The sequence below is a fragment of the Gouania willdenowi genome, chromosome 13 (assembly GCF_900634775.1).
Source record: "Gouania willdenowi chromosome 13, fGouWil2.1, whole genome shotgun sequence".
In the NCBI taxonomy this organism is placed as follows: domain Eukaryota; kingdom Metazoa; phylum Chordata; class Actinopteri; order Blenniiformes; family Gobiesocidae; genus Gouania; species Gouania willdenowi.
Window position 1 is genome coordinate 1,243,962 of NC_041056.1, and position 21,207 is coordinate 1,265,168.

Consider the following 21,207-nt stretch of genomic DNA (forward strand, 5'->3'; position numbering starts at 1 on the left):
ACCCTGAGAACTCCCTCAACCACAGCACAGCACCCTCAGTGTGAGTCTCAGCGTGCACGTTTAGTCACTATAGAAAGTGGGTGGAGCCACATCTGGCTCGTGTAAACGTTATGGCATAGACATGAATTATAGATGATTTTTAAACTTGTGTGTGTTTGTGATGGCTGCTGTGTGTGTGTGATGGCTGCTGTGTGTGTGTGTGTTTGAGTCCTGGGGTCAGAGCGCTTTGCCTGCAGGTCACACACAGGGATCAATCAGCCCAGAGAACATAACAGAAGCAGCAGCCCTCCAGGAATCATATCTATAATTCATAAAGAGAAAAATCTATACGTGCCTGTTTCCACTGCTCGGTTCGTCCACGTCACCACAGAATGAACGTGTGATTGTTCATTAGAACAGAAAGCCTGGGAATACCAACACATTGCTGGGGTACGGGAAAAACACCAGCCAGGAATTCCTTTTTCAGGAATAAATCTATCCCAACCCTTTATGAGAAAATAGAACAAATCTCCTCTTTTTCAGATATGATCAGTGATCCTGATCATGATACCATGATCATTCACACTTTAGAACACATGCATCAAACTCAAGGCCCGGGGCCAAATCTGGCCCCTCAGAGCATCTGATTTGGCCCCCAGGATAAAATGTGAATCATTGTGTAATTTACCAAATAATTCTGTTGTTGAAAGAACTACATTTGTCCAAAATCCTGTAGTTTTTCTCAAATTCTTCAACAAAATCTCCCCAAATAAAATAGAAATAGGTGAAAAGTGAATAAATGAAAGGACAAGTATTTGTCATTTACTGCTTTGATATTGTTCATGTTATTTGTAACTAGTCCTGATGAAATGTGTGATCCAGGTGAAACTGTGGGATAACTGAAGAACCAACCCAACATAATAGAGGAATTACAAACCAAGATATGAATTTTTAAAATTTCACCAATTACGAGAGATACAGTAGGTATTTTTCAAACTGATCCAGAATCTTTTTATTGATCTGGATCCCCTTCAAAATGTAATGGAATCTTCCATGGCCTGAGGTCTATCTTTGGTTCAAACTTTCTGTTCTCTCTCTAACTCTGAAGTTTCTCATTATAAATCCAAACAAACCCTTATATCATGTGTTTTAGCTGGATGTGTTGTCTGTTTTACATTTTTATTTCTATCAAAACATTTGATCAAAGTAGTCACTAACTAATAACTTGTAATTACTAATAAGTCAATGAGACACTCGGATGTTTAGGGTGTTTTGTAGTCATTCTGTGCAGTTTTTAAATTGTATAATTTTTGTAATATTGTGTTTATGGAGTCATTTTTGTGTGTTTCTGTTGTCAACTTGTGTATCAACCTCTTAAGCCCTAAAATCCCATACTTATAACAAATGACGTCTTTCTAATCTTCTACATGATCTACATGGCTAATATTTGTTCAGATTGAAGGAGGACACTTAGTGGTTACAGATGATGTGAAATTTTGGAAATATATGATGCTGAGTGACGATAAATCATGTTTTAAATACAGAAATCTGTAGTCGGCACCAAACAAACCTTGAGATTTGCATCAAATTTAAAGCCAATTCTCAGTAGGGAAGGCTATAAAAGCAGAAATGGTTAATGTAGTTGTTTTGTGTATTTTTCTTGCATTTCTTTGTGTTGTTGGAGTAATTTTTTCTTTTACTTTTGGGTACTGCATAAAGATAGATTGAGGGCCATATGTGGCCCCCGGACCGCCTGTTGCCCATGTCTCTATATATATCTGAAGCAGAGGTCAGTCTTTACTAAACCTTCTGCTGGTAAATGTGACTTTGTTTGTTCTGATGCGTCTGATTGATCCTTTGATTCAGTTCCACAGCTGCTCAGTTTATTGGAAACCTCTCACTGTGGAGGAAATGTGGCGGTAATATCCCAATCAGCAGGTCTGTGCGTTCAGCTCAGAGCAGATCAATGAGAACGGAGAGCAACAATTGGCCCTGTGCCAGACTTCTGGATGCTAACGGTTGATTTCATCTTGAACCAAAGGTATTATTATGGAATCTGATCTGATTGGTGTAATAATTCACTAATCGTTGCATTAATACACGAAACAACAGGGGTTTGTGTGTTTCTGGAGGCATTTTGTGTAATACTGGTGCTTTTTTTGTGCATTTATGTGTTTTTTGACTCATTTTGGAGTCATTTTTATCTCAATTTGTGTGTTTTTGTTTTTATTTTGTGTATTTTTGTAAATGTTGTCCTTTTGTGCATATTTCTGTAATTTTGTTAGTTTTTAGTCATTTCGTGTAATGCTGTTGTGCATTTATGTTTAACTTTTTTTAAATCTCATTTTTCATGTTTTGTTCTTGTTTTGTGTGTTTTTGGAGTCATTACGTGTATCGTTGTTGTACTTTTGTGTATTTTTTCACCCATTTTGGTGTATTTTTTTTCTCATATTGTGTTTTTGTGTGTTTTCTATGTCTGTGTTTTTTCTATTTCAAGCTTCTCAAACATTCTGTATCAGATCAAAGACAAACATCAAAGTCTGTCAATTTTTTGACTAAAAAAGCCCAAATGTGTTCAGTCCAAGGTGCTGTGTCATGGTCGAGTGTGTCATAGACTTTGAATTCTAACTATAAAAGCCATTTTTAAGTGTTTTATTCTCTGGTTCAAACATGAAGCTGCTGTGATCCGCATGCGTCACACACCACCTCACACTGACTGAAGCTCCGTCCAAAACACAAATGGTGTGAATGCTGCACAGATGGTCTCAGACATGAGGTCGTTTCTGTTCTTTCATCTGTCTTTAGAAAGCTTTGGTTAATTACCATCAGGCTGCAGTGGAACAAACTCAACTTCATGCTAATTAAATCACTAAATCAACTCCATTTTTAGAAAAGCAGATTATAGAATTAGTGCCGATGTCTCACTGGAGTCGTTCAGTGATAAAGAAATAAAGAATAAAACTGGGCTGTTAAAGAGTGGAAATCAATGATTACATCAGAGAGCAGCGTTTACACTTTAAGCTAGCTGAAGCTAACCGAGGAAAGCTCATTATATTATTATTATTTAATCGTTAATTAGATAGAAAAACTGCATTTATTAAAAAAAATTAAAGATAAAAAGTGAGTGTTTTTTTTTCATGTTGCTGCTAAATGAAGTTACACGTTCTAAAAAGTGCTTTTCATCATTATGTCCATCAAATTCACCATCTTTATGGTCCTTTCTCTGGCTGCCAGTCTGCACAATTTGTATTTTTGGTATTTTTTCTTGTCATTTTGTGTATTTTTCTTGCAATTGTTATTATTTTTTTGTTAATTTTTAACTTTTTGGGCTTCATTTTGTGTATTTCTGAATGATTTTATGTGTTTTTGTCAAGGTTTTCAGTGTATTGGTTCTCAACTGGTCTCACCCTGTGACCCAATTTTGCCACCGTCATTAAATCACGACCCACTTTTTTTTTCTCGAATTCAACCAACCAAATTTCATCTTAATAATTCACATAGTCTTTTTTTAAAACATAAATTTATATATTTGCCTGTGCAACAAGCATTTTACAACATGCCTGTCAAAAGAAAAGTTCCTTTCAAAATAAAAGACAAGTCCAACCCAACATGAGAGACATTAAGTATATATTTATTTTTGACCAGCTGTCCGCGACCCACTTTTGGGTCCCGACCCACCAGTTGAGAATCGCTGATCTAGTGTCTTTAAGCACATCTGATGCTAGTCACCATAGAGCAGTGCTGGTCAGAGCCTCTTTAGCGCCCAACGCAAGATTTTCTTTTGCCTTATACCAAGTAATTGATATTTACATCATTATTATATTATTATTATCAGAATCATTTCTAACACTTACATAGTGGTCGTCACCATATCCACAAAGACACTTTACATGAGCAGAAAACATGAGCAAAATTTTGTTTAATTTTGATAAAAGTGTTTCACATACACATATAAAAGAACACAAAGTAAATAAAAGACAATTTAAATATCTTTTTACAGGTTCAAAATACAAATTATTAATATTATTAGATTAAAGCATTGCACAAAAACAAGATACAAATAAATGATAGACAGTGGTGGGTTGTTTATAATTTAAATAATTATGACTAAAATATTACTATTGACATTCACATTTTGTGAAAAGATGCAAAACTTCCAGATTTAACATAATAATACTGAAATTACAATAATGAACACCATTTTAAACAGTTCACAGAGGTTTTATACAAAATAAACTATTTAGTAAAAATAGTGTTAATTTCTGGTGGTGATTTATAAACTAGCTTTAACATCACAAGCTAAAAAAAAAGCCTCATCCATCAGTCCATCCATTCTATTCATCCATCCATCCATTCATTCTATTCATCCATCCATCCATTCTATTCATCCATCCATCCATTCTATTCATCCATCCATCCATTCTATTCATCCATCCGTCCATCCATCCATTCTATTCATCCTTCAGTCCATCCATCCATTCTATTCATCCTTCAGTCCAGCCATAATAGTTTATTCTCCTGGTTTTCCTGCCAGTGATGTCATCGATGACATCATCACATTTTCCCAGTGAATCTGAAGGAAAAACAGAATGTGAACCCATTAACTAGTTCATCAATCAGACCAAGTCATAGGATATGTATGATGTGATTAGATATTGATAATATTTATAGATTTATAAATAGAAATAAAAGTTGTACAAATTTAAGATTTAGAAAAAATCAGATAAAAGTAGATTTTAATTTATTATTTATGTAGTAGATAGACAGAATACTAATAAAACACTAGTTTACTTATAGAATACAGTTTTATTAAAAGTAAAAAGGTCTCGACTAAATTAGAAATAATAACGTTCTTAATAATTTATACATCTATAATATGTTTACATATGAAGTCATTTATATATGCAGTATATAGTCATCTTAAAGATGTAAATCCTTGTTTTAATCACAAATAGAATGGGTTGAAAAAAAAGAAAAATATATATATTTTTATTTTTTTTTCTAATTTTGCGCTCCATGATGGCCGGTCCCTTAGCATTATATATATATATATATATATATATATATATATATATATATATATATATATATATATAATGCCTATACCACGACCCTGATAGAGAGGGTCTGAATATTTGCTAAATTTAGCAATAAAGTGGTATTTCTTGTCCTTGAGTCTTTCTTCAGACAACCTATAATTTTACACCAAAGCAGATTTAATTTCATTTTTATTTTCTGCAATAATCCCAGTTTTAGATTATATGATTATTCTATATATGATTAATAATAGTGTTTTAGGTTCATCAGCTCACTGCTGACACGTGTGAAGGTCGTCTGGAATCAGTCGGACTTGAACGACCTGCAGATGCTTGTTCATCCTGGGACTCTGTGAAGGATTATTGATCTGCTTACAGTAAAATATTATTGATCTGCTTACAGTAAAATATTATTGATCTGCTTACAGTAAGGGATTATTGATCTGCTTACAGTAAAATATTATTGATCTTACATGGCTTCAGTTTCTCCTGACTTAGATCAGTGATCAATATTTATTTCATCTAGGATTTTTGTATGAATTAAAAACATACTCTCGTTCCCTCTACGTTTAAAATATGATTAAAGGATGATTACATTCATAGAATCAGAACAACAATGGGACGCTGACAGAGAGAAACCAGTCCACACAAAGATGGAGGAGATAAAGAAAACAGGATTTCTGTCAGAGGAAATCACTAAAGTACTGTTGAACCAGTGGCCTTAATGGTCCTAATGGAGGAGGGGTTTGATCAGATTACTGGACTGACTGGATACTAAGCATGCAGCTCCCCCACAACCAGACTTTAGGGGACATATTTGAGCCATTTTCACCTTTTAAAACACTTCCCTGTGGTCTAGATGATATATCTGTGCTGGGATTTGTTCAAAACATAACATGAATCAAGCAACAGAGGTTAATGACCCTGTATAAACCAACTCTTTCAGAGCGCTCCATTTTACGCCCCTCCCCTGCCCCTCCCCTCTGCGGGAGACAACACAGCGTTGCAGCCGTATCAATATGAACGACCCTGAGGGAGAAGACTCTGGAAGTCGTACGTCAACCAAGACTTCAGGAAGACGTTTTCTGCATCAGAGACAAGCAGAGGGGACGGTATTTAACGTATGACGTCACAAACGGAGCATTTTTGCCTGTGTTATAAGACATACACAGACCACAAAACAAAGACTGGTTGGTTTTATTTCACATTGTGTGCTGGTGGACGCTCAACTTACCTGATATGTGTTCAAAAACACAGCATTTATGTCCCCTTTAAAGGATTTCTGACACAATCTTAACATCTTGAAAGACAACATGAAAGAACTAACAAAGTTTGATTTTTTTGATTTTTGTTTACCTTTCATCTTCACATGTTGGTGAATCTGAAGGATTCATTCAGCCTTATTAAAGGCAGGCAGACACGTTCTCAGCTCACGATTCATGTTCTCGACACGATCTGTCTGCTCACACTGTACGTCCAAACACGACATGTACGGGTCTTGTTTCCGGAAATGCTACGTACAAATTAGAAGAACTTAAAACAGAAGAAGAACTCGGAAGTGGAGAGACACTCGCAAATTTCAGCAAAAAGAGCTTTAAAAAAGAAAAGGCAGCGATGTGATGGACCAGGAGGAGAGGAGGAGTCATGGTCCTGTAGTACTGAAGCTGCATTCAGGTCTGTTTTCTAGATCCTGTCCTATGCTGCTTTAAATGACAAATATAACGTTAAGATGGACATAATAATTTTTCGAGTGAATAACAGTGACGTAATGCTTTCACACAGGATTAGTGTGGGACTTTCTGTGAAAAGCTGATAAAGCTGATAATGTGACACATTATTGCCCTCTAACCATTTCCTGTCATTGTCTTCCTGTTATAGACTCTTCACACTCTAGGAATTCATTTATTTCCCATTTTCCTCCTCCATGTCTTTTGATTGTTTTTTTTTTCTCGCTCGTTTTCCTCTTTCCCACAACTGTCCATAAACTCCAACAGACTCCACAGCTCTGCTCTCAGCCTGAGCCTCAGCAGCTTCTCACCAGGCCAAACACGGCCGAGGTTAGAAATCAATAAGCCATTTCCCACTGATGAATTTCTCCCACCGACACTTTCCACACACGTCTCCATGTTTGGGCCAAAAGTGAAGGAAAGCGGTTTGAAAAGATGCAGAGGAGTGGGAACATTTACAGGACGTGTTTGTGTTGTGTTGTTCCATGTTTATCTGTCTGTGCTTTGGGTCCATCTCTGTTCATTATTTCTTTCTTGTTTATCTGTCTTTGCCAATGTTGCGTAATGTTGTGGAGACAAATTCCAATCTGCTATTTTATGTTATTCTTTAGATTTAACAAACTTCAACACATAAGAAAGTCTTTTTTAAGCACTATCTTGTTTCTGTTGTATTTAGGTCCTGGACAAGCCCCCAAACTGTTCCACACATTCCAATCGACTATTTTACAATATTCTTTAGATTTTGTCAAATTTCAACAAGTACAGAAGTCCTTTTTTAAAACATTAGGAAAGAAAATGTTTCTCCTATCTGGTTTCTGGTGTATTTAGATCCCGGACTAGCCCCCAAACTGCTGTGTAATGTTGTAGAGACAAATTACAATCTACTATTCCACAGTAATTCTTTACATTAGTCAAACTTCTGTCAGGTTCTGTTTGTGTGTAGTCCTTGTGGTTTTTGTTTCTTCTGTTTTTGAGTCTGACCTGTTCTATGAACTCTTGTCTTTGTGTTTCCAGGTGTTCCTGCTCATGTCTCCACCTCCCAGTGATGTCAGTGTGTTTGGGTTGTGAGTGATTAGCTCCCTCATGTTTCCACCCAGGTGTGGCCCGTTCCCATCAGGCCTCCTGCACTATTTAGCTAAGTGCTTGGATACAGAATAATGTCTGGTTTGTCGTCAATATTTCCCTCCTCGTGTCCTGCTGCGTTTCGTTCCCTGGTTTCTTCATGCCTTTTTGGATTTAGGTTTTTTTTTGTTGCCAAAGAAATAAATATGGACTGGAATCACCAACGTTCTCCCTGCCTGCTGCCTCCATCTGTCTCTGCATTTGGGTCCACATCCACACATCGTGACAACTTCAACCTCTTATTTCTTTTCAGGGTCTGCCGGGACCTATCTCTAGCTCTCAACGGGCTACACCCTGAACAAGAAGCCAGTCCATCACCAATCTTAATTTTTTTTTTTAAATACATTTAGGTTTTTTTAATCTTTACCAAAAATCCTGCACTTATTTCAGCTGTTTGTGTGTCTCTCATTATAATTCCCTGTGTACGACGACCTTACTGAATGATTTGGTTCATAACGTCCCAAATGTTCTTGCTTTTTAGCCGCCATCACCTTTTAATTAAAATCTGTGACCCAAATCAAGGAAAAGGTTCAGCTCCCCAATTTGTTTGATTGATGAGTTTCTGCTCCAATAATAACTTTCTACAGGTAAACCACGCTGCTACTGGCATCTAGTCGGAAACTAACAACACAAAGTCGATTCTGTCCACATAAATAAACATAATCACATTAAAGAACCATTCTGTCACATTTAACCATAGAAAGGATCTGCAGAGCGGCAGGAAATCACAAATGTGTTTAGAAGTTTAACGCCTACAATTTCCTGTTTCAAAATTTTCCAGATTCTTTCTCAGTGATTTCTCGGGGTGTCAAACTCATTTTAGTTAAAGGGCCAAATATAAAGTAGTTTGATCTTTAGTGGGCTGCAGATTTTAGGTGGGAAAACAAGGAATTTCAACAATAATTTCCCTAATTTGCACGTTGACGTATCAATGATCCATGAAAGTACAGTATGTAAGACGCCGACTATATCCAAGCATTAAGTTACAGATATCAGTCCCTGCAGGGTTTTCTCTCTTAAATTTCATTGATTTTGTGACTAATTGTTATTACATTTTGAAAAATTATTTCAGAAAAATTGAGTCCTTTGAACGATTTGAGATAAAAAAAATGACTGCAGTCGTGAAAGTCAACAATACCAGACAATATGAGATGATTATTGAATCTAGAACATGATGAAATCTTGATGAAGGGTTGGGCTTTGGTAAGATGTGACATCTAAAGATGGAACAGAGAAGATGGATTTAAACATCTGAGCCTCCAGTTATGGTTTGACCCACTTTGTCAGAAACATTTCATCATCTTCTATGTTTGGTTTGGATTTACAGGAAACAGGAAGTAGATCCAACCACAACGAGAACTGGCTTTACTTGATCTTCTATTCGATTCTGGCTGAGAATAAGTTTATGAAGAACTGTTTAGTCCTTTAGATGGTTCTGTTGTCTCTGCTCTAGAGCTGGACAGATACAGATTATAAATAAACATTCATATAAAAGCAAAGAAAGGAATGATCAGCTGATTAAAGCTGACCTCCCTCCGTCTCTCTTGCTCTTCTTCTGAGCTTTGTTTAGATGGTGAACATGATATTTATCGAGCGTCTCTTACAGCTCGCGGTGCTCCTTTGCATCTTCATCATCATCATCATCACACAATGGGGCTCCTATGAAATGTGACAGTTTATCTGCCTATAGAAACACAAGAGTCCACAGCAGAAGCTTTGTTATTCTACTGTGTGTGTGTGTGTTCAGTATAATATAAACCGTTTGTTTGCCCTTGCAGTTGAAGGTTGGTGAGAAAGCGAGAGTTTTTTTTTGTTTTGTTTTACAGGTGAGATTTATTACAGGAATCAGACATTAATGAGATGCTCTCTAGTGATTAGATCTCCTTGGGGCTGGGGGTTGGGGTTGGTGGCGGGCTGCGCTGGGGCTTCCTCGGGCGGCTGCTCCCTGGCCCCCGCTCTCTCTCTGCTGGCCTGGCTGCATCTTTGGGTCTGGGGCAGCGCTTGGGTTTATCTATACCTAAGCTTCACACTTGTCACCAGACTGGCTTGAATACACCACACAATATGCACAACTTTACATCTCACTCTCACTTTAAAATAATAAACCCTTTCCATTTCTTACCTTGAGTCTCTCCTTCCTGGAATGTTTACCCTCATGTCCTCCATTCTTTGGAGCTCCGCCTTAACTTTGTCATTCGATGGCAGAGGTACATGACGTGCCAGTGACAGTGCGTACGGCTTGGCATCATTTTGCAGTTTCATTTTATCTTCCTCCTTCAGGCGACCCAGTCCTGTAAACACTTGAAGGTATTGCCTTTTCATGTCAGCCTTCATTTCCTTAAAACTGTTGATCAGATGCATCAGCCGCAGGAGGAGAAGTTCATCTCTGTACCACATATACAGGTTGGGTTGTGGTCCTGCCTTTATATTCCATGACCTTGAACTGACCTTTCACCTTGGGCCCACACAATGGAATGGCTGCTTCAGTGAGAGGACCATGCTGTTCTTTCTAATAGGTAGTAGCAGGTATGATTGTTACATCTGCCCTTGTGTCCAGCTTGAAAATAACATCTTATGCATTTAATCTCAGTGTTTTTTTCTACGACTTAGTTTTATTTCTGTGGACACTGCACCCACGAAAAGAGTGTCCTTCTCTACATCCTGAAAAACTGCTCCCTCTCTGCCTGATCTACAGGTCGCTGCAAAATATCCCTTCTTATGACATTTTCTGCATTCAGCATTTGGTGCTGCACAGTTGTTAATGGAATGTGCTGATGCTCTCCTACACCACCCACAGTTCTTCTGATCTTTGGTCACTTTTTCTCGGCCATTTTCCCTTGTTCTTATATTTCAAAACGTCCACATTTGCCTCTTTCTCAGTAGTATTTTTTCCTCACACTGTGGGTTGCTGCTTTTGCGTTTTCTGCTAGTTTATAAACTGTAGAAATGAAGGCTCAGCTGATGCTCTTGGCTCCTCCTACTGAAACAAGCTCCTTCATAGATAACGTTGTAGTTGCAGATGAAATATTTGTCAAATGCTCCTTTCACTGAATCATATTTCTTTAAATCATCAGAACTCAGTCCCGATGTGTTCAAAATATCATCAGCTTTATTTCCCATAGTGTAGACTAACGAGTTTACTTGATATTGTTCATCCTCACTGCTCAGACCGGCTGTCATCTCTCAAACCAACTAATCCAGTTTAGCCATTTTGAAAAGTCAGTGAAATCGAAGTTCTCTGCTGGGCTTATGGAAAAAAGGCAATCCATCATCAGACCGTGTATTATTTCTCTTCTGCTCTGTTTCGTCCTGGTAGCTTGCTCTCCAACGCTCTGTCTCTAACTGCAGGCGGGCGTAGCATTAGCTTAGCTCCGACTGGGACCTACGTGCCTCACACTCTGCGTGTATTAACGCACCCTGAAAGAGAAATAAACGTTCTCCTGACTTCTGACACCATGTACTATGCCGTGCTCAGGCATTTATATATATCACAGCTCACTCCTTATTATACTCTCGCCAACCAACATAACAACAATAATCACGTCCGGTCCCTCGCCATCACTCATCCTTCGTGGAACCGGTAACTACAAGTCTATACATTCCTGCTTTACATCAGCTCCCAGTACAGACCATGGGTCTCTTGTGACTGTTTGTGTTCCACTTTCTCTTGTTACCCGTGCACTGATCTGATGTTGACATTAACAGTTGTTTATTAATAAAATTGGTGCTTACCACTGAAACAAATGTAAATATGTCATTTCTTTGAGAAAAAAATGAAGTTTTCACTGTTGGGTCGGACGAGAAAATACGTCCTGATCCGTACTCCAACTGTGACACGGTCATTTACAGTATTTACTCTCTTTTCATGTGACTGTTTACTGTAAGACCTGTGCACATGCCTCTGGGTACATCTGTGGAACCATACAGTAGTTTAGTCCACTGTGCTTGTCTTCTTTCAGTCTCCAAATGTCGTCTTCTCATTCCTCTTTATTTCCGGTAGAGGTCCGCCTCTCCAAGCCGTAAAGAACGCACATCAGTGTCAATTGACATCACGTCTTCAGAACAACCAAGTGGTAGTGGTAGAATGGGTTGTCCAGTGACCGAAGGGTTGGGGGTTCAAATCCCGCTCTAACCGAGTCATTGTCATTGTGTCCTTGGGCAAGGCACTTTACCCACATCGCCTTGTATGAGTGAGTATGAATCGTGCATGAATGTTGGTGGTGGTCAGAGGGGCCGTAGTCGCGAAATGGCAGCCACGCCTCTGTCAGTCTGCCCCAGGGCAGCTGTGGCTACATTGTAGCTTACCACCACCGGTATGACTGTGTGAATGAATAATGGTTTCTGTAACGCGCTTTGAGTCTCCTCGAAGAAAGCGCTATATAAATCCAAGCCATTATTATTATTAAAATTTAAAAATCATTTCAAGGCAATAGGGAGAAATATGTGTGAACTTAACCATTAGCATTAAAATAAAACTTAAAATGTTTGTTTATTTTTTCACATATCCTGCCCTATGCTCCTTTAAAAATCACTCTTGAAACATGGAAACACCTGAAACGTTGAGTGTAGTTTGGTGTTTAACATGGAGAATGTGGTAAAACAGAATGACTGCAACAAACACCTTTAATATAAGCAGTAGAAACACCAAGTGGATGGCTGTCTGTGGGGAAAACATGAAGTAAAGAAGAGATAAACAGATGCTTTGATGTTTACTAGATTTCTAATAATTCCGCGGAAGTCAATTGGAAACATCAAAGCGATCAGCAGATGCCTCTGAAGACGACTGGCAGTTGACAGTCAAACATGTCAGGAGATCAAAGTACATTTCCTGAAAAACAATAAGAACTTGTCGTAATTATTTATTTTATTTGTTCATTGCAGAAATGCTGTTACTCAGATATGACTGCTGCCATCTGTGAGTAAAGCTGTGACAGTTAACACCTTCCTGTCAAACGCGACGTATAAAAACATAAGTGACCTTGCTGAATATTGGTCTTGAAAAATAGAAGTGTTTTTTATTTGCACTCAAAAAACTTTATTAAAGTTCTAAATTTCAAATTCAATGCTGTTTTTATGAGTTTTGAAGAAGAAAAGAAACATTATTTTATCTTTTCTATTAAATTTACATTTTTTACTCATTTTGTTGTGATGGGAATGTAGAGAATCATAAATGCTCACAGAAATATTTTGCAGAGTTTGATCAAATATACATAAATTGTTGTATTTTTTATTAAAGTAATTGTATAAATGATTGTTTTTTGTGTTGTATTTATATTTTTAAGTAATTATGTACTCGCCTTGTGTATTTTTGGAGTAGTTTTTTTGTATTTTCGCTGTTTTATGCAATTTTGTATGTTTTTTTAAATCAGATTTGTGTGTTTACTTTGGGGCCGTGCTAAATTAGACGGGGGGCCGCATGTGGCCCGTGGACCGCTGATTGCCCATGTGTCATTGAGGCCTTTTGTAAGAGATATTTGCAGTATTAAGATGTCAGACTTTTTGCAGCTGTAACTTCTGCTGTATTTTTTGTTCTCATTAAATGATTGCAGACTCAGACCAGGGGCCGGATTGGATGCTGTGATGAGCTGAATCCAGCCCGGGGACCTTGAGTTTAACACATGATTAATGGCGGAGCACTTAAAGTGAAACCCTGCTGAATGTCTGAGAGTTTCCTCATTTAGGTTAAAGCCTGAGACGCTGAGAGAAGTCGTAAGAATGATGTAAAGTTTGTGTAACGACGGCTGTGATGGATTAGATCAGGAGATGTTGGCGTAGAGTAATCCTGCAGAGTCAGCATCATTTTACCCTTTTTCTGCAACTACACCAAACTTGCCATATTTTAACCTATTTTCATCACTTTTTCTTTTCATATTTTTTGGTCCATTTACAACCCAGTCTTTCAATGTATTTTTGCTACATTTCTACATCATCAATGTCTTTTCTACACATTTTTCTACTTTCCAGACATGTTCAGCACTTATAAACCCTTTCTACCACTTTTACACCTAATGTCACATATGTTGACCTATTATTGTCACTTTTAACCTCTTTTCACTATATTTCATGTTTTTTTTGGCCAATTTAACCACATTCACAATTTGTCATGCTCATTATTGTCAGTTTAAACTAATTTTTCCAATATTGACACTTTGAACCCTTTTTCTGTCTGTTTTTATCCACTTTAATTTACAACTTTTAACCAATTTCTGTGTTTTTTAAAATCCCATTTCACCTCCTTTTCCACCATTTTTGTTCACTGAACCATTTTATTAGTGATTAAAACCAGGATTTCCATCTTTAAGATGACTATAATAATAATAATAATAAACGTTCCTGATAACAGTGGATATTATTCAGATGAATAAATAAATATGGTTATCACAGATTCCTGTTTGTTTGAACACGTCAGTCTGAGTCTGCCTGTGCTGAGAGTGATTAGGCTCCGCCCCGTTTCCACACAGGTGTCCCTCGTCTCCTGATTACCTCTCTGCACACTCTGCGTTGGTTTGTCCGTGTTTGGTTTCTATCATTTTATTTTTGCTGTGGAGCTACGTTATTCATCCCTCCTTCATATCTCTACGTTTGGATCCTTCAAAGCTGAGAGAAGACCGTGACAGATCTACAATGATAGATCTACTCTGACGGTAACTAAAAATAAGATGTGTCAATTTTGGGAATCAGATGATGATGATGATGAGTGATGGAAATTGAATCTACGATTTATCTTTATTTAACAAATAAAATGTAAACCTCACATTCATGTTGAGACAAATGTAAAACCTCAAGGGACCCGTACCAAGATTTCTTACCAAAACAAACGTAGGGGGTGAAAGTAACTTTTACTTTGAGTATTTTTTAATTCAGCTACTTTTTACTGGTACTTGAGTACAGTTTGAATACTATGACCTGAGTAGACACATCATCACTTTCTCTCTCATCACCAGGAGAACAGGACGCGCCCCGCCCGGCTGCGCGCGCACGCGTGCTGCTGGTCTCGTGCACTCTGCGGTGCAGACACCATGCTCTCCGTCTCTGAAGCTGCAGGTAGGAACCTTTAGAACCTTCTCTGTCCGTGTGCGTGTACGTGCACCCGCACTGCTACTGATGGAGGTGCTGTCAGACTTCTGCTTCTGGGTCCGTGCGTGTGAGCGTGTGTGCGTGTGACTGACATGATGATCCCCTCTGTGACCTTTTGGATGTGCGCGCTGCACAGTCCTGGTCCTGGTGCGCGTTCCAATTATTGGGAACTTTTGGAATGCGTAAAGACGCAGCGGGGCGTGTGCGTGTGCACCAAGCCTCTGGCCGGTGTCCATCCACAGGGACCCCGGTAATGGCTCCGGAGGAGAGTGCGTGCTGCTCCAGGAGCCCCTGCGTGTGTGTGTGCGTGTGTGCGCGCACGTGTGTTTGAACGGCTTTTTATCATTGAACATGACAATCACAGAAAATCACTTGGTTTTCTTTGAGTTTGTGTTTCTTTCATCAATGAATCTCTCCCTGTGCGCGTGCATTGGTGCGTGTGCGCGGTGCTTTCCTGGTGCATGTTATTTATGGTCAGGTTGTTTCTCTGCTGACGCTGCAGGGTTTAGTGTCAACCAGCAGACAGAAAAGCTTGCTTCCTGTTTGTCCTTTCACAATAAAGGCATAAGGGCACGGATCTCAACTATCAAACTATTAAAGCCAAAATGTAATAGCATTATACGGGCACACACACATAATAAGATTATTAGATTAGATCATACTTTATTTTACCCCACAGTGGGGAAAATAACATGTCACAGCAGCCAAAGACACAAATAAGGCTAAATACAAATAATAAAAATAAATACATAATGGATATGAGCCAAGATAACAGTACAATTAAAAAAATATATAAAATCAGAAAACATATAAATTAAAGCTCCAAGTAGTGATGAATGGGTCCTCGCAACCACACGCATGTCGGGACATGGCGCACGCTGAAGTGTGTTGCATGTCGAGGTGTGGCATAAATGTTAGTGTTTAGACGTCGCTGACAATTTTCAAGGATTTGATCACAAACATCCTGCAACATTCTGTGCAAATATGTCTATGATTTCCTTTCACCAATAGGTGGCGCTATGACTATCAATGATGGTTGGGTTAAACCATAACTCATTTTTTGGCAAAAACTACCATAAGCTTTGTGCTCGTGATCCCCCTATGCTGTGAAAAGATCCTGTTGTGGTGGAAAGAAATAACAGTACTTAACCAGAGCAGGGACATTCTCAGTGTACTGAAGTAAAAGTACACTGAATAATTCTGACATCCTCACTGTATAGATTGATGATGTCAGAATTTTGTAGAAGTTCCACAGTTATGATGTCATCAGTCCAAGCTGGGAGCCAGTACAATTTTTAAAGGGGCGCTATTGAGTCATTTTACTGTTCACATGTCCAATTCCCCCTTAATATCAAATTTTTCACCAGTCCTATTATGCGTACACATTTTCATGAGGTTTTGAACCCTCAAAAATGTGATCAATTGGTTGTAAAATAATAATAAAAACAAGATGCGTTACATTAGGGATCTACACACCGTTTTACAGTATGACTCGTTCTCTGAGCTGTTGGTGTTTGTGTTCTGATGGATGTGGTTCTTCATCCTGATGATGATGTTCACATTGTGACATGGTGGTAACCAGTAACAGGTCTTAGTGATAACCAGATGAGAACGATGGGGAGATGTTTGTTTGCTGCTGAACTGAATGAGAATGATTTAACTAAACATCAGTGACAAATGTTTTCAGAAAAACCAATAAAACAGTGTTTGTTCTTTGTTCCTCTGAGATACTGTACATCATGTCAGGCATGAGGCAAATGTTTGCAGTCCCAAAACTAACTGTAACCCCCACCAAAATAATTAATTACAGAAAATGACATAAAGCAACGACAAATACACAAGATGACTTCAAATCGCACAAAAGCACAGCAAAAATAAAACAAACAAAAAACACACAAAATGAAAAAAAACACACAAAAGATGATTACAAAAAACTTCAATATGATACTATATGATACATGTTTGTGATGTGTTTGAAAAGAATACAATTTGAAAAATATAAATGTGGGTTTTTTTACAATTAATAGACATTTCAGGCGACCCCATTTTATTACTAGGTGACCCCAAGGTTGAAAAACACTGGTGTAGTGTGTTCTGCAAATTTACCAGCAGTATTTGTGTTTGTTAATAATCTAATATTGAAGTGTTTGGATTGTGTGACGATCGCAATCCTTCACTCACAACTCACTCATACTGTCCTGTTCAGGAAGCTGTGCTTTTATTGTGAAGGGGTGGTTTCTCTCAGCCTCACTGTGTGTGTGTGTGTGTGTGTGTGTGTGTGTGTGTGTGTGTGTGTGTGTGTGTGTGTGTGTGTGTGTGTGTGTGTGTGTGTGTGTGTGTGTGTGTGTGTGTGTGTGTGTGTGTGTGTGTGTGTGTGTGTGTGTGTGTGTGTGTGTGTGTGTGTGTGTGTGTGTGTGTGAGAGAGAAATATATTCTAAGGTTTGAATTTTATTGCTTCTGTGTTGGGATTTCATAATAAAATCCAGCCTTTTATTCACATTTTGTGACATTTTAAGCTAAAAACCATCAGAATATCTGGTGTGCAAGATGTTGAAGTTCTCTGCAGCATCCATCTATCCATCCAACGAGGGGATCCTCCTCCTCTTCCTCTTCAGTGGAGTTGCAGTGGGACTTCCCTCCCCCCTCCCTCCCCCCTCTCTGCAGCTTTCCTGGGGCTTCCCTTGTTTTTCCTGCACCATGCCTCAGCCAATCCCTTCCTCCATCTCTATCTCTGTTTTCAGCCCCCCCAGTATTTTCTCTTTCCATGCACATGGATGTGCTTGTGTCTTCAGTGAATCTTCTCCTGGTGTTTTCTTCTTAAGGACACTTTGATGATAACCTCCTTAAACTGAGGGAGATTTGTTCGTTTGTCAAACTGCTGCTTCACCTCTTCTACGTACCTGCTGATGGATTATTCATTTATCCTCCTCTTCCTCCTCCCACTCTGCATCTTCAACATCTCCTTCCATCCTGGACGTCTTATCATCTTCATTTTATTATATTTCACCAGAAGAAGAAAGCATTTAGCAGCTTCTTTCATCCCCAGACGTTGGCCCACACGTGCTCCTCTGTTTTCATTGCCTGGGGTGGGGGGTGGGGTTGGAGTGGTGGGGGGGTTGTGTTTTTTCTTCATCACTTCAACACCACCCTCTCCTCGTTCTCCAGCTTTAACTGCTCACACTGATGAGAAGAAGCTCAGTGAGCTCCTCTGATGGAAGACATGTCAACAAACATCACTTCATGCTAACACGTCATTAGAAACACATTATATGTCTTTAAATTAGAGGCGGGACTAAAATAAAACAAATAATTGGTGACTTTGTAATTAATTAATATAGATTAATCGCAAAACAGCATTTGACACAAAAAACATTTTTCAATTTAAATGGATTTTGATAAATGACTGAATCAATGAAAACAATAAATTATTTAAAAGACATTTAATAATATTAATAATAATATTATTAATAATGCATCAATTTTATATAGCGCTTTACAGAATTAAGGGATTATTCTTTCACTCCACACATAGTGGTGGTAAGCTACTATTGTAGCCACAGCTGCCCTGGGGCAGACTGATGGAAGCGAGGCTGCCATAGTGCGCCATAAGCCCCTCCCACCACCACCAACACTCACTCACATACTACATGTGGGTGAAGTGCCTTGCCCAAGGACACAATGACAGATACCACTGCAGCGACTGTCCTCCTCAGTGGTCTCCATCATCTACTGGCCAGGACCAGACCTGCTTATCTTCACAGATCTAACCAGATCAGCCAATCACAGGCTAAATGAAAACACGAAAATTTGTAAAACCTGAAATGGAATTGGGGAAATTTTATACAGAAATTCAGATGTTGTAAATGTTCTAAATCAGGGGTTTTCAACTGGTCTCACCCTGAGACCCACATTTATTATTATTATTTTGTGCATTTTTGTTATTATTTTGTACATTTTTGCACAATTAAGATTAAAGCTAGGGTAGGTAATTTTCTCCAGATACATTTTTGAAGTTTTTGGTTGAAATTGTCTATGACCTGACAGAAATGAAGATCTTATGTTCTCTGAAAAAGGAATGAAGAGAATCCATCATCTGTAGCAGATGTAAATCTGTAAAAACTTCAACTAATGGAAAAAAATGAACCTCTTTTTTTTTTTTTAACCAATCACGTCTCCCTGCTCGTTCTAGATCCCTCCCATACACAAGCTCACACTGAAAGCTTGTCACTGCTGACAGAGTTAAAACAGTTTTTAGTCACGTTTTTAAACATATATACAAGTGATGAGCTGAGCTCCTCTTCTGCAGCAGCTGTGAGCATGCATGTGAGTGAGACGGAGCACTGAGGGGAGGGGCAAGGGGGATAAAGGCGGAGCCATCGGGGAGGCTACATTTAAAATCATGCTAGCTTTTGAAAATCATCTACCCTACCTTTAAATCGTCTTACAGGACACATAACAGACATTTTAAAAGCATCGCCAAAGTTTAGCACATGATCTGACAAGTGGTGGACGTGCACGTGACATTCTGCCGTGCACGTGCTCAGGGTTAGAAGGGGAGTGTTTAAACATAGAGTCATTACCCACAGAGAGAAGGAATAATCCTAACACAATAAAATAATGCACGCATGTTAAAACAGACGAGAACTAAACAAGACAGTTTTTCATATAGAAAACTGTCTGATCTGAATGCTAATGTTGTTAGCATTAGCAGAGAATGGAGGATTGAGGAGGACAGTCTGACACAAAGGCGTGAACACACACTGACACTGACCACAGCATCTCATTACTGAGGAGGAGAAACAAGTGAGGCTTGTATCCATAGTGACTGTGAACAAGACACAAAGTTCCCTCTGTTAGAACTGAGCTAAATACCCTATTATTAGAATATTTGGATTAGAGTGTGGCGATGTCTCCATACAGCCATATATTGCAATTTTTTTTGCATGATCGATTATCGATATGTTCGCGCTATCTATTTAATTATTTTATTCTTTTTAAGATTTATTTTATTATTTTCAAAACGTTTTCTGCTTTTTCACTCAAATGTGCAGGTACATTTTCACAGAAATGTTTCCACTGTTGAAGAACCAATATATCATTTACTAATATTTCACTATAATGATGTAATAAAGACCCTATTTATTGTTTACATAAAGCACTATTGGAGATACTTATTTATTTACAGTTTGTATGTTGACACTTATTTACAGAAATGTTCATAGGACACTTTTTATATTTATTGTCTTTCAGAAATATAAAATAAAAATGTTTTTTTTTCACTGAATCTTTTTTTTCTTATGTCATAGATTATTGTAACTTAGCACTAATGACACGTATGTCGTTTCATAGGGACAATGTTAAGGATGTACAGTCAACCTTTTATGGAGCCAAAATATCAAGGTCAAGGTCTAGTGTCAAAAACCAAAATTCTCCATATTTTTATGAATATTTATTGTACAAGTTTGACGCTTACATATGAAAAGCTCATCTCAAGTGGAGTATTTTATGTAATTGGACCAACCAGTAAAAAGATCATTAGACGTCAATAAAACTAAAATAATACTTTTTTTCTCTATAACTCGGCCACACATTGAGATCCAGTGCTCAGACTGGTACCATTGAACAACATTTCCTTTCACCGTGTGACCTTGACCTTCACTCAAGGTCATATTTAAGGTCAAGGTCAGTCTTCTATTTTTCCCGCATTACTACTTTCAGTTTAATTAGTAAAAAGAACAAACCTGTCAACAAATTCAGATACAGGTTGTCATTTTTGCCAACTTTTTCATTTGCGAATACGTATTTTCCTTACCAATACAGGTCTTTCTTATTTATATTTATTATAATGATTGAATTCTCCTCCTCTCATTACTTTTTTATCAGTTTTTTCCTCGTCTTCCTCTGATTGCTCTCGTGGGGTCTGGTGGTTTCCTCACCTCCAGCGTCTTCTCGTAGTTACTGAGACCATGAGTCTGATTCCTGTCTGATGGGAGTGTAGCGAACTGTAGGTTTGTGTTAAAAACAATTCAAAGAGACAGAAATGAAAGAAAAACAAGTGAAATACATTTTTGTCAGTTGGATTATTATAGTGATTCCAACTGGGAATCACTATAATATCATCTCCTCCTTTCCTGCTCATGTATGTTGTACAGAGCGATTTTGTGTGTAGACGCCCTGATTTTACATTTCAAAATTTCCAAGTTTCTTCATTTTTGTTTCCCTAATGAAATTAGGGATAGAAAAAAATAGAAGTGTATGTACACACT

The 21,207-nt window shown here is 38.2% G+C and overlaps 1 protein-coding gene across 2 annotated transcripts in view; it reads left to right on the plus strand.

The window, feature by feature from the left end:
* The window catches only part of slc8a2b (solute carrier family 8 member 2b), a 119,718-nt gene continuing 98,511 nt past the window's right edge, over positions 1-21,207 (plus strand). The window contains exons 1-3 of one of the 2 annotated variants that reach the window (XM_028464398.1): positions 1-40; positions 14,326-14,508; positions 14,809-14,908. The gene's annotated coding sequence lies outside the window, so the exon portion shown is untranslated. Of the gene's footprint in view, positions 41-14,325; positions 14,509-14,779; positions 14,909-21,207 lie in introns of those variants that run through there. The other variant, XM_028464399.1, reaches the window with a different exon arrangement.